Raw genomic sequence first — 14,390 nt, forward strand, 5'->3', positions numbered from 1 at the left:
CCAATTCCCCTCCCCACCCATGCCAAGAAAAGTCCTCTCCTTCCCCCCCCAGGATAGAGTCTTACCCCATGCTCTCAACAAGACCCCTGTCCTGACACAACACAGTAAACCCAGCATCAAACATCCTCTGTACAACGCAGGGGGCAGGTTCTGGCCGTTGGGACTCTCACCTCCTGACCCTGTAACCTGTCAGCACAGACACACTCTTACTCTACTAGCCATTTACTCCCTGCTGTAATCAAAACGACAAAAGTTTACTGGGGAGTATAAGGAACATTGGGCTTCCCAGGTGGTGCTACTGGTAAAGAACCTACCTGTCAATGCAGGAGTTGCAGGCTTGATCCCTGGGTTGGGAAGATCCCCTGGAGGAGGAAATGGCAACCCACCCCAGGAGTTTAGCCTGGAGAATCCCATGGACAGAGGAGCCTGGCGGGCTATGGTCTGTAGAGTTGCAAAGAGTTGGACACGACTGAAGCAACTTAGCACATAAGGATGCTTATTTCTCGTTTCAGGTATTCCCTGAGTTCCCTGGTGGCTCAGACGGTAAAGCGTCTGTCTACAATGCGGGAGACCCGGGTTCGATCCCTGGACTGGGAAGATCCCCTGGAGAAGGAACTGGCAATCCACTCCAGGACTATTGCCTGGAAAATCCCATGGACAGAGGAGCCTCGTAGGCTACAGTACATGGGGTCACAAAGAGTCAGACACGACTGGGCGACTTTGCTCACTCAGGTGTTCCAGCCACAAGGGACTCATGGCGTTTGTCCAGTCAGCCCCAAACCCTTAGGAAACGAAACTGACAATAAGACCGCAGTGAAAGTTACCCTTGGCTTCTGGGAAGCTGTCCTGACCCTAATTGCTATATTTCATTTGGTCCCTTCTGCCAAAAACCGGCATCTGATTTCTGCCTGTGCCAATGACTCCAGTTATTAACTCGATGCCAGGGTGTGACACGTTTGAAAATTACTGCAAATTTAGTGACAGCTCGGGGCTGGTCAAAGGCTGCGCACACTGCCGAGGTGAAAGTATGGTCTTTGCTTTGGGAAAATCTGCAGAACACTTTCTTAAACCACTGCCTGATGTGAAAGGGAGGGTTTTGTTCCTTCCCCAGTAGAAACCAATTTCTGATTGGTATATTGGTATATTGGTATATTTCTGAGCTGTATGCTATGTGCTGAAAATGAAGTTATCTATTTTTTAAATCACTTCTGGTTCAAAAAAGCAACTTGCTATCATGATCATGATAGTTTTAAGATCAAGTTCTTCAAAAGACAAATAAGATTTTTCCAAATGTTATCACACTGAAATATTGAACATTAGAATCTCGATTTATCAACAGTTCATACTCAGGATATTAGGAAAGCAACTGACTCAGTTATAGGGCAGCCTCTAGCAGAATCTAGAAAGATGCTTAGGAAATGAAGGTTATTGGTTATTAAGTTAAGGAAGGAAACTTGGTGATTCCACTTCTTGTCTTAAAGATGAAGGTGAGGGGCTCCGCTGGTGGTCTGGCAGTTAGGACTCTGTCTCCACAGCAAGGGGCAGAAGTTCAGTTCCTGGTTGGGAACTAAGACCCTGAATGCTGCTAGATGTGGCCAGTAAATAAATAAAAATAAAAAACCCCCACAGAACACCATGGTGAACAACAGCAAAAAGAAGAAGAAGAAGAAAAAAACAAACAATCAATGAAGATGGTGGGAGAACTTCTCTGCTGGTCCGTTGGTTAAGACTCTGTACTCCCAAAGCAAGGGATGTGGGTTTGATCCCTGGTTGAGGAACTAAGATCACATATGCTGCATGTCATGGCCAAAAAATTAAAATTTAAAAAAAAGATGAAGGAGAAAAAAGGTTTGCAGGTAAGTTTGGGAAAAGTCGTCAGTCCCCAGAAGGGGTGCTTTCCAGCCCTGCGGAGTGTTCACATTTGGCGGCCTGTGCTGTGCTCAGTCAGGACTGCAGGCTACTGATACTTTTGGTGTCTGACCTGAACCAAATGCCACAGGGCCGCCCCGGTGTTTTTCACACCTCCTTTGCACCCCGCTCCTGTCCAGCTCACTTCAGGATGGAAGTCTTCATCTTTTAAAACCTCAGGGTTGACTGGCTGCACTAACCACGTCAGCCACACCCCTACTGTCTCAGCAGCCCCAGGGAAGCCAGTGCTCACAGCAGCTGTTCTTCTTTGCTTGCTTTCTCTCTTGTTTTCCTTCCATTTTATACCTAATTATATTCCTCTAAACCTCTGGCTGGCTTCATTTTAGCCCATCTACTAACATAAGAACCAGAAAGTCTTACCATCAAGTTTCTGCACTTAAAAAGGCTCTTAATTTTGCCGAAAGCTACCCAAAAGATGACCTTAACCACGTCATCCTTATAGATTTCCTCTTTCCCTTCTCTGGATCATGCTTTTTAAAAGGGATCAATTTGGGCAGAAAAAGAATTGATCCTGTATTCATTTAGGCAAAAGAAATCAGGCATTTAGCTTTGAGAACAAATTTTTTTAATAGAGTAGAGCTGAAATTTACTTTCATATGTTAATAAACAATACAAAACAAACAAAAAGTGATTATCTGGGTAGAATCAAGGGGAAAGCCCTCCTGTAGAGAGATCCTTGCACATTGCTTATATCAACATAAAGTTCAATCAGCACTCTAGTTCTGAAAATATTTTTATAAATAGTTTTATTGTAAATATAATAACTACCCATTATAAAAAAATAAAATGAATTTGGATATCTAAAACAAACAAGAACAACGCAAAAACATTCAGGAGACCTGAATTTGAAGCTTAACCCTGCTGCTACACAGCAGTGTGAATTCAAAGTTGTCATTTGAACTCTCTGCACCACATTTCCTCATTTGTAATATGGAACTCACAAACTAAATCGTTTTTAATTTGCTGAGATCTTGGATGCTCTCTAGGGCGGCAAAATACATTTTCTCTCCTTTTTGTAGATGAAGAAATTGAAAACAAGGGAAATTAAATGAATTGCCTGAAACTATCACCCCAAAGGACTGAGAATAAAAATAAGATAATAAGCAAAGAATATATCATAACATCTAATACTTTGAATTTATAGTTGTCTTTGGCACAATATTGGGGAGGATAAGGCCTATTTTTCTTAGCTTTCAGTCCTCACTTCTCTCTGAACACCACTTAAATTTGCAGCCATTGTTTGCCCAGAGGGACAAGGCAAGCTGGCAATGCTGTTGTATTAATAGCTGTCTGATGTGGCTTTTAATGTTACACTTCAGGACAGCTGGATTGGTATACCTCAGAAAATACACTATGAGAAATATTGCAAATTCAGCAACTTTTAGAAGTATGATGGTTGCCTGCTGGTAGCTTCTCAATCTTAGCCTTTTGTGACTGCTGTCCTATCTTGAACGTAAAAAGGTTAGGGTGCGAGGAGATTGTGCCTGGAGATAAATGGACTAGATGCTGGCAGCTTGAAGATAATTTCTGGGTATGAAAATCATGCCCTGTTCTCCCTTCCTAAAAAGCTGATCATTTGGAAGGCAACCCAATACAAAGCAAACTTAATTTAGAAAAGTGCATGTGAATGAAATGTGATTTATTTTCAAATATCTTCATTTCAGTATACTTTAGTTATTTTAGGTGAAAAATGTTCGTCCAAATTCCTAAAGTGGACCTAGAACTGCATTGGTTCAGGGCTGCAACCAAGAGACCCAGTTGCCAGAGGTTTGTGTTGGACTTTGGACCAACAGCATTAGAATCACTGGGATACTTCTTTAAAATGAAGGTTTTCTACTTCTGTTTCATTGACTATGCCAAAGTCTTTGACTATGTGGATCTCAACAAACTGTGGAAAATTCTCAACGATGGGAATACTAGGCCACCTTACCTGCCTCCTGAGAAATCTGTATGCAGGTTAAGAAGCAATAGTTAGAACCAGATATGGAACAATGGACTGGTTCAGAATTGGGAAAGGAGTACTACAAGGCTGTATATTGTCATCCTGCTTATTTAACTTCTGTGCGAAGTACATCATGCGAAATGCCACTCTGGATGAATCACAAGCTGGAATCAAGATTGCCATTAGAAATATCAACAACCTTGGATATGCAGATGATACCACTTTAATGGCAGAAAGTTAAGAAGAACTAAAGAGCCTCTTGATGAAGGTGAAAGAGGAAAGTGGAAAAAGCTGGCTTAAAACTCAATATTCACAAAACAAAGATCATGGCATTCAGTCCCATCACTTCATGGCAAATAGATGGGGAAAAAGTGAAAACAGTGACAGATTTTATTTTCCTGGGCTCCAAAATCACTACGGATGGTGACTGCCATCCAGCCACAAAATTAAAAGACACTTGCTCTTTGGAAGATAAGCTACAACAAACCTAGACAGCATATTAAAAAGGTAGAGACATCACTTTGCTGAGAAAGGTCCGTCTGGTAAAAGTGATGGTTTTCCCAGTAGTCACATATGGATATGAGAGCTGGACCATAAAGAAGAGCACTGAAGGATTGATGCTTTCAAACTGTGGTGTTGGAGAAGTCTTTTGAGAGTCCCTTGGACTGCAAGGAGATCAAACCAGTCAATCCTAAAGGAAATCAGTCCTGAATATTCATTGGAAGGACAGATGCTGGAGCTGAAGAACCAATACTTTGGCCCCCTGATGCGAAAAGCCAACTCATTAGAAAAGACTCTGATGCTGAGAAAGACTGAGGGCAAGAGAAGAAGGGGATGACAGAGGATGAGACGGTTGGATGGCATCACCGACTCAATGGACGTGAGTTTGAGTAGGTTCCGGGATATAGCGAAAGACAGGGAAGCCTGGAGTGCTGCAGTTCACAGGGTCACAAAGAGTTGGGCACGACTTTGTGACTAAACAACAAGAGCTAGGTTTTTTTGAATCAACCAAAGTGAAGTGGAGCCTGGTCATCTGTGTAGTTTTTTTTTTTTTTTTTTTTTTTGTGCTTTACTTTCTTTTTATATATTTTTTTAATTTTTTTAGTTTAGTTTTTTATTTTTTAAATTTTAGAATCTTTAATTCTTACATGCGTTCCCAAACATGAACCCCCCCCCCCCATGTCCAGGGACTTGTCAGTAACTAGTGGCCATAGGCCCAGGTATTCGTTGAGAGGTATTCATCTGCATATCTGAGGTTATTGATATTTCTCCTGGCAATCTTGATTCCAGCTTGTGTTTCTTCCAGTCCAGCGTTTCTCATGATGTACTCTGCATATAAGTTAAATAAGCACGGTGACAATATACAGCCTTGACGTACTCCTTTTCCTATTTGGAACCAGTCTGTTGTTCCATGTCACCCAATGTCAAAAAAATGTTGAATGAGAAAAACTGATGGCAGGTGTTTTTTCCCTGATCCAGAAACCACTGCACACAACCAGTAAACGCAGTGGTGTGTCTTCCAATTTACCCAGAAAACATTTGTTTAAATGCCATGATGCTCATTTCTATCCTTTGATCTAGAAATTCCACTTCTAGGAATCTACCTGAAGGAAATAATCAGAAAGTAGACTAAAAATTACATAGAAGATTCACTGAAAAATCTTTCATCATCACACAAAAAAGGAGCTTACAGCTTATATCGAGCTTATAGCTTAGCTGGTAAAGAATCTGCCTGCGATGCAGAGACCTCAGTTCAATTCCTGGGTTATGAAGATCCCCTGGAGAAGGGAAAGGCTCCCCACTCCAGTATTCTGACCTGGAGAATTCCATGGGCTGATATCCATGAGATCACAGAGAGTCAGACACGTCTGAGCCCCTTTCACACACAAACATTCAGCACTCACAGTATACTACTAGACGAGACAGCAGGCAGGCTACCGATTGAGTACAGGCTGTGATGCTACTTGCGTTAGAGGCTGTAGAGTACACTAAGACAGCTATCTTTGAATGGATCAAAAATGATTCTTTTCTTTTTCAAGTCTTCCTATTTTTCAACATTTCTGTATTGAACATGATTTACTCTGATAATCAAGCAAAACCAACATTTTTTTTTAATGCTCATGTCTGCCTCACATGATAAATATTCCCAATACAGAGACCTACAGAATCTCCTCTGCCATCTTGTATAAAAGGCATTGATTATCTGCTAGCTGCCTATTAATTTGAAGGGAGGCAGCCAGGCGGAGGGCAGCCACGTCGTGTGTGGCTGAGGGTGCAGCTCCCTTGGAAGACATATCGCTAAACAATGGAAGTCTATCTCCTGCAAGAAATTGTTTCTGCTGGCTCTGCAAACGTCAGGCTGCAGGCTGCCCCTGGAGAGGCAGCTGCATTACTATGTATTTGTACAATCAGCAGAGCCAATGCATGAAAGCTCACGGTGGTGGATTTTACAAGCTACTCACGATGGGCCTCTGCATCTATAGTTAAAGAAAACCATACCTCAAAGTAAATTTAGCCTATTGTGAGTCCTTATTTTAGGCTTTGCCATTTTGAAAGGGTATCGTTTCCCTCTGGAGAAAATGCTCTTTGTGTGAAATGACTTCATAGACATGAAATTACAATATATTACCCTCAATCTGGTACAGCCCAGCCTACACTTTATACTTTGCTGAACCACTTCTCATCCTTGCACCACTCACACTCCGGGGACAGCAGCTTTGGGAGGTCCACACCATGGACAGTTGGCAGGCCCCAAGGCTTCAGAGGTCGGCCCCAAGGCTTCAGGGGTTCTCCCCAGGAAAGAGGACCTCCCACAGGGCAGAGGCCCTGCTGAGCCTGCCCAGGGCTTGGCCTCCACACTCAGGACTGCCACTGGTGACCCAGCCATGTCAGTATTTGGTGATGGAGAGGCCTCTCCACCTGTCTGCTGCTGGCTTGGGACCAAGTCACTGCACACAGCCAGCAGCAGGTGGGAAGAGTTTTTAACCCCCACCGACAGTGCTGCCTTCAAACTGAAACTTAGTGACGTCCTCAACTTTTCATCTGCCTTCCCTCAAGTATCATTTGCCGTCAACTTTACCCTTCAAATCATCCTTTGGAATTGTGCCATTTTAACCAGCCGAATTAAGTTTGCCGTTAATGAAATCAATAAAACATTGTAAAACATTCCTCTTGGAACTTTAAATTTGGCTTTAAACTTTTTCCAGTTTTATTGAGAAATAAATTGTCATGCATTACCGTATGAAGTTTAAGGCACACAGCATGATGGTTTGATTTACATATACGGCAGAATCATTACCACCATAGGTTTGGCTAACATCCGCCTTCTCACACAGATACAACAGAAAGAAGGGAGCAGAAAGGGAAAAATTTCTCCTTGTGACAACTTGGGATTTACTCTCTTAACAGTTTTTCTACGTGTCACATAGCAGTGTTATAGGCACCATCTTGTACACTGTAAAATGTTAAAATTACAATACAAAAATAAACCATTTGAGAAAAGTCATTCTTAGCCGATTAGGTAGGCAGAGCAAAAAAAAAAAAAAAATTGTGAAGCTTTTTTGACACACTGCTTGGTCACATCCCAAAAGGTTCTGACCTAGTAGGTGTTTAGTGGAAAGTGTACATCTGTATATTGAAAATGCTCCACTTAAGAGCCATTGGATTAAGAATGATTGGAAGAAATGAGGCGATTCTAATAGTATTTATTGTTAGTAGAATATCTTACGAAGGATGGTATTTTTTTTTCCTTTTACACTTGGTTGCACCCAGACAAAAGATGTTTACTGGCTGCTGTTCTCAGCTCCAGACTACTGACTCAAGGTTTGAGCAAGGGCCAAGAAGACAGCCACCTCAACATGAGGTCGAGGGATTGTCCTCCTACATGATCATGTCTTCCAAAACCGAGCAGCTCATTTTGCCCACAGTTTTCCAAGTTATGGCTCAAAGCTCCCCAATCTCAAGCCAGAGTGAGAGGGAATTCATATTTCTTAATGATTAATACGGCATTCCTTGCAGAGAGAATTAAGTGTAGAGAATTGAGTGTAAATAATTTGGCTGAGGATAAAAAAGATGAAGACAGACATATCTGAAGATGCCTGAAGTTGCAGAAGGTAGAAATGTAATTGCATCTGACTAAGAACCCCAGGGACGGGGGAGCCTGGTGGGCTGCCGTCTATGGGGCTGCACAGAGCCGGACACGACTGAAGCGACTTAGCAGCAGCAGCAGCAAGCATAGTGTATTTATTCACAGAGAGGAAAATATAACTTTTAAAATCTGTAAGAAGGCAATGGCACCCTACTCCAGTACTCTTGCCTGGAAAATCCCATGGACGGAGGAGGCTGGTAGGCTGCAGTCCATGGCATCGTTAGGAGTCAGACACGACTGTGCAACTTCACTTTCACGCATTGGAGAAGGAAATGGCAACCCACTCCAGTGTTCTCGCCTGGAGAATCCCAGGGACGGGGGAGCCATTGGGCTGCCATCTATGGGGTCGCACAGAGTCGGACACGACTGAATTGACTTAGCAGCAGCGTGGAGCAAAAACTGAATTTCTTTTTTTTTCTTTTAAATTCTATCCTACACAATGTGGGAAACCAGAGTTCCATCCCTGGATCAGGAAGATCCACTGGAGAAGGGAATGGCTACCCACTCCAGTAGTCTTGGATGGAGAATTCCATGGACAGCAGAGCCTGGCAGGCTACATTCCATGGCTTTGCAAAGAGTTGGACAGGACTGAGCGCCTTTCCCTCACTCATGTAAATGTATTACACAACGGAAGTTATCGAAACAGTATCAGAGAGAGCCAGAAAGGGGTACAGGGCTGCCTTTTTTATGCACATAATCAGAGTTCTGAAAACATTGTTATATGACCAGGTCAGGTGGCAAATGTTCAGTTAACACAAAGGAAAGTGTTGCAATCAAAGAATCATTCCTCTATGAACTTAAAAATACAGAGTGGTAATTGTGTATTACTATTACTTCATGGCCAATGATTCCATCTGTCTGGATTGAGCCCTCGGGAAAGGTCTGGATAGTGCCTGCTGTGAAGGAAAGACCAGATTTATTTTCAAGGAAAGGACACAGATTCATTTTCAAGCAGCAACACTTTCAAAAACAATGACGCTTTGTGGGCTCTCTGCAAATACAAAGTGATCCATACAGAAGAAGTTGAGGATTTCTACTCCCAGAAAAGGAGATACTATCAACATGAATGAGTCCTTCACAGCGTCTCTGGTGGTTTTGGATTTCTGTCCCCCGTCTTACTAGGGACTTCACAGGTGGCGCTAGTGGTAAAGAACCCACCTGCTAGTGCAGGAGACACAAGAGACAGGGGTTTGATCCCTGGGTTGGGGCGATCCCCTGGCAACCCACTCCAGTGTTCTTGCCTAGAGAATCCCATGGACAGAGGAGCCTGACGGGCTACAGTCCATGGGGTCGCACAGAGCTGGATACGACTGAAGCGACTTTAGCATTAACATCTTATTAGGGATCGGTCAGAAGGCTAGACTTCCAAACAACATCTGGGATGAAATAATAGTAACGGCCAGACGAGAAATTCCCTTGAAGGGACTTCCCAGTGGTTAAGACTTCGCCTTCCACTTCAAGGAGAGCAGGTCTAATCCCTGATCAGGGAGCTAAGATCACACACGCCTTGTGGCCAAAAAAATCAAAACATGAAATAGAAGCAGTACTGTACGAAATCAATAAAGACTTAAGAAAAATGGTCCCCATCAAAACATCTTAAAAACACACACACAAACCACTTAGTCTAAAAAAAATATTTGCTGAAGATGAGACCAATTGAGATGAAGTCCAGAGCAGAGTGATCCTGCCAGCCTGCTCTGGGGTACTGCCCTGCTCTGGGGTACCACTCTGCTCTGGGTACTGCCCTGCTCTGGGGGTACCACCCTGCTCTGGGGTACTGCCCTGCTCTGGGGTACCGCCCTGCTCTGGCGTACCACTCTGCTCTGGGGTACCACTCTGCTCTGGGGGTACCACCCTGCTGTGGGGTACTGCTCTGCTCTGGGGTACTGCCTTGCTCTGGGGTACCGCTCTGCTGTGGGGTACTGCTCTGCTCTGGGGTACTGCCCTGCTCTGGGGTACTGCCCTGCTCTGGGGTACCGCCCTGCTCTGGGGTACCGCCTTGCTCTGGGGTACCACTCTGCTCTGGGGGTACCACCCTGCTGTGGGGTACCGCTCTGCTCTGGGGGTACCACCCTGCTGTGGGGTACCGCTCTGCTCTGGGGTACTGCCCTGCTCTGGGGTACCGCTCTGCTCTGGGGTACTGCCCTGCTCTGGGGTACCGCCTGGCTCTGGGGTACGGCCCTGCGAGCCCGCCACTGCTATCTGCGAGTTCATGTTTAAGTCTCTCAGCATCTGCCCCAGATCTTTCCAGAGAAAGGGTTGCTAAGCAGGAGCAGGATGACCGCATCACTCACACTTGAACTCTACGCGATGAGCACATCTGTTTGTCCTCATTAAGTGCAGCGAGGCCAGCGCTAACCGACATGCGGAGGCAGCTCGCTGGGGGCCAGCAAGCGGGGAGACCGGCAGGAGCGCAGGGCTGGCCCACCGTCTGCCTGAGACACGCTCCGCCGCCTGGGGCAGGGAGCGTCTCCCCTGAGATCTTGGGTAACTTGTCCATAATAGAGGCCTTGAGGTCGAGGTTTTCCAGAAGCCCTGGGGTCCCAGGAAATGCCCCAGGCCACCTCAGGGGTTGGAGGCAGGCCAGACTGGGCCAGTGCCTACAGGGCCTTGCCTCCCTTTCAAGCAGGGCATCTCTGATTGTGTCCTTTATATATTGAGTTCTAAGGAAGACAGATTTTAAAGTTGTGAAAAGCACAGAACCAGCAAAGCTTCCCATTCTTTGCTTACAAAAAGACAAAGTGAGGAATTTGATTATGTTTCAGAAGCGTGGACTCTGGGGACTTCCCTGGTGGTCCACTGGCTAAGACTCTGCACTTTCAACGCAGGGGGCATGGGTTCGATCCCTGCCCAGGGAACTAAGATCCCACATGCCACAAGGCACAGCCAAAAACAGGAAAAGCAGCAGCATGGACTCTGGAGCCCCTTGCCCGGGCTCAGCCCTCATCTCTTCTGTCTGGAGCTGGCTGCCTCGGTTTCCTCATCCGTGACATGTGTCCTTGCCTCACAGGATTCTCATGAGAATTAGATGAGGTAACATGTACGAAGCCCTCAGAACAGTGCCCAGCACAGAACAAGTGTTTCTTATTATCCTTGGCCCCAGTTAGCAGTGAGCTTCTGCGCCAGCATCGTTAATAAGGCCACAAAAGGAAACCCAGAAGAGCTCTCTTGTTCCATGGAAAGGTGCTTGGGAGCATAATTGGATTGGCTGAAAGTGCCTTTTTAAATGATACTGTTGGTTTCTGAATCACATTTAGGAAGAAAAGCAGAACAGAAGGTGATAAATTCCTTCATGGGAGAGCTTGGCAGGAGAGGCAGATGCGACTGTGAAGTTAATTGGTGGCTGGGAGGTGGAACCCGGGCTGAGGAGGGGTGTCAGCGTGAGCTGGTTCCTCTCCCGCTCTGCTTTACGGTGATTAATTCATTAGAGATTCTGAAAGGCTGTGCTTGGGTGGCGGCTGGCCTGTCTTTGCCCAGACAAGGATGATGTCAGCCTGTAGTTTATGGACTTCTGCGATCCTCTGGAGGATTCCGGGAGCTTATAGAGCGTCTCCAGGCTGCCGGCCAGCACTCTGAAAACTAAAAGCCCACTTGGACCTTGTGTATCCTGGCTCACATGTCTCTAGCAGGATTTTTGTTGTTGTTCTTCTGTGTATAAGCACGGGGGCATGAGAAGCCACCTCCAAAGTTCCTTACGTAAGACTTATTTTTCTAGCCCCGCTGGCTGGCCGAAAACTCGGCCCATTTCTCAAACTCTCCTCTCGTTCAAAAAGGTGTGGGATGGAATGGGCTAACACAGCAGGAACAGATGGAATTTATGAAACAGAATTTCAGATTGTAAAATGTATCATTATTTTATGTACCACTAAGAAAGAAACAAATACCTGCTAATTAAACTCTGACACAAGCTTTAAAAAAAATCGGTTTGGAAATGCTCCTTTATACATACTCAGACCCAGATTTCTTTTAAAAGTCACATGTTATTCTTGTGCATATACAAAACGAAAAATAGCAGGTTAGAGTGTTCCTAAAACTTTTTTGCCTACAGAGTCTTTGAATCACTTTTTAATCCTCCATCAACAATATCTGTGTTTCTTCATGTATCGTCATCCTCTGTGTGGTCGGGAGCCATGGTTATGCAGAATGTTACTGTCAAATCATAGAGGGAATTTTGAAGACATTGTAAGTGGCCTGGGGACTCAGCACCAGTGGTGACAACCAGGCACGCCTCTCAATTGAGCTGCCCCATGAACAGCTGTGACAGGTTTGTGCTTGTGCCAGCAAAGACAGCTCCTTCACCGCTGCCACAAGGCCTGCAGCCGTGGTAAGGTGCACCCCAGCTGAAAGAAGCTTTAGATGTGGGAAAATGTGCATCTTGGGATTCATGAAACTAGTAATAAAGGTGTACACTTGTTTCTTTAATATGATGGAGGAAACTTTATTGATTATTGAAACACTGCACATCATCCTATTCGTGGAAAGGTATATAGTAAATTTTCGGCCTTTCTCAAAAGCTCCAGGCAGGGTATGCTGGAGGGTCTGCAGACTCCAGAGACGAGAGCCAGTCTTGGCAGAGGACAGCATGATGTGCTTTACATTCGCCTGAAGTGTCTTCCAGTTGGTCCATAAAGAAGGCTGAGCGCTGAAGAATTGATACTTTCAAATTGTGGTGCTAGAGGACTCTTGAGAGTCCCCTGGACAGCAAGAAGATCAAACCAGTCAATCCAAAAGAAAATCAACCTGATTATTCATTAGAAGGACTATTGCTGAAGCTGAAGCTCCCATACTTTGGGCACCTGATGCGAAGAGCTGACTCATTGGAAAAGACTGTGATTCTGAGAATGAAGGCAAAAGGAGAAGGAGATGACAGAAGATGAGATAGTTAGGGAGCATCACTCACTCAATGGACAGGACTTTGAACAGATTCTGGGAGATGATGAAGGATAGGGAAGCCAGTCAGTCCATGGGATCACAAAGAGCCGGACATCACTTAGCTGCTGAACAACAACAACAACAGCAGCAGCAGCAGCAGTGTCTTCCCCTTCAGCAAGAGCCGTTTATGTGTGTGATGGTGTTGCTATTTGCTGTGAAATAGAAATAGCCTTAAAAAGGTCATTCAGCGCTCCTCCTGCCTGATTGATGGTTTCTCCCTTCCAGGGTGGATATTGCCTGAGGTTTATTTAAAGGAGCCAATCTTTATTTATTTATTTTTGCCTATCTTCTTAAAAAGGAAACCTCTGAATGTTTCAATGACACAAGACTAGATCACAAAGCACCACATATTTTATCATTCTATACAAGTAAAACGTCCAGGATAGGAAAATCTATAGAGACAGAATGTTGATCAGCGGTAGCCAGGGGCTGGAGGAAGAAGGGGGTGGGAGTGATAGGTAATGGGCACAGGGTTTCTTTTTGGAGAGATAAAACTGTTGTAAAATTAGATGGTGGGGATGATAGAACAACCCTGTAAATATACTAAAAACACTGAATTGGACACTTTAAATAGGTGAATTGTATAGTATGTGAATTATATCTCAAAGGAATTTTTATTGAAGTGTAGTTGATGTCAATCAACTATTCGGGGCTTCCCTGCTGGCTCAGAGGGTAAAGTGTCTGCCTGCAGGAGACCGGGGTTCATTCCCTGAGTTAGGAAGATCCCCTGGAGAAGGAAATGGCAACCCACTCCAGTATTCTTGCCTGGAGAATTCCATGGACGGAGGAGCCTGGTGGGCTACAGCCCATGGGGTCGCAAAGAGTCGGACACGACTGAGCGACTTCACTGTCACTTTCCATAGTTGACTTACAACATTGTGCTAGTTTCAAGCATATAGCAAAGTGATTCAGCTTTATACATAGATATATGTATATGTATACACACACACACACACACATATATACTATTTCAAATTCTTTCCCCTTATAAGTTATTGCACTATTGAGTATGGTTCATTGTGCTATACAGTAGGGCTTTCAACAAAGAGCTTTTTTAAAACACTAAACAGAATGAGCTGTAAATATATTAAATAACCTAAACAGAAGGTCTTTTACATGTTTCCCAGTGATATTGTTTAATAAAAGTTTTAGAATGATTTCGTTCAGAGCAATTCGGTAGACTCAACAAAGCCAACTCTTATGGGCTGTGGCACAGAGGAGTCGACCTCCTCTTTGAGGAGCCGCAGCCAAGGAGAGGCAGGACAGACACACGAATCACCCTTGAGGACGAGGAAATAACGCTGAGAGGTTCCGAGGGGGGCTCCACGTGAGCTCAGGATTTGACCTGGCCTCGGAGCCGCTGGACTGGGATAGGCAGGTATGGGGGGAGGGCACACACGTGGAGCAGAGAAATGTCTCAGGTGCTTTGCAGCTGAGAGA

The sequence above is a fragment of the Ovis canadensis genome, chromosome 17 (genome assembly GCF_042477335.2).
Source record: "Ovis canadensis isolate MfBH-ARS-UI-01 breed Bighorn chromosome 17, ARS-UI_OviCan_v2, whole genome shotgun sequence".
In the NCBI taxonomy this organism is placed as follows: domain Eukaryota; kingdom Metazoa; phylum Chordata; class Mammalia; order Artiodactyla; family Bovidae; genus Ovis; species Ovis canadensis.